The following is a 462-nucleotide window of genomic DNA, read 5'->3' as shown; positions in this document are numbered from 1 at the left end:
ATTATGGTCCATTACAAAATACAGGGAGCGTGAGGCCCGAATCAAAAGGAAGATGAAGATCAGTGAATGCGAAGCAAACCAGGGAGAAAGCGGTGAGGACAATAGAGCTACCTTATTCTGTCTTAACTTCCTAAATGCTACTTCTAAGCTTCAGCCTCTCCTCTTCCGTGGAGGCATGTTTGCAGACTGTGGCCCCAAAAGTCAAAACAGCAGTTACGGTGATTCAATAACAGCCCCACCTGTTTTTAGGTGCATTACATGTAATTCTTTTTTTTTTTTTTGAAAATTTTATAAAAGTTTTACAATGTAATTCCCCCCCTCCCCAGAACCCACCCTTCCCCTCCCCCCTCCCTCCCCCCCACTTCCCAGAGCCAATCACAGGGTTAACAATACAATAACCATACTCTATCTAACATTAATCAACTATTAGATTAACAAATCTATGACATCCTTTAACTCTCT

This window comes from Protobothrops mucrosquamatus, unplaced genomic scaffold, assembly GCF_001527695.2.
Source record: "Protobothrops mucrosquamatus isolate PMUCROS unplaced genomic scaffold, P.Mucros_1.0 scaffold5035, whole genome shotgun sequence".
In the NCBI taxonomy this organism is placed as follows: domain Eukaryota; kingdom Metazoa; phylum Chordata; class Lepidosauria; order Squamata; family Viperidae; genus Protobothrops; species Protobothrops mucrosquamatus.
Note: the sequence above shows the minus strand (reverse complement) of the source record.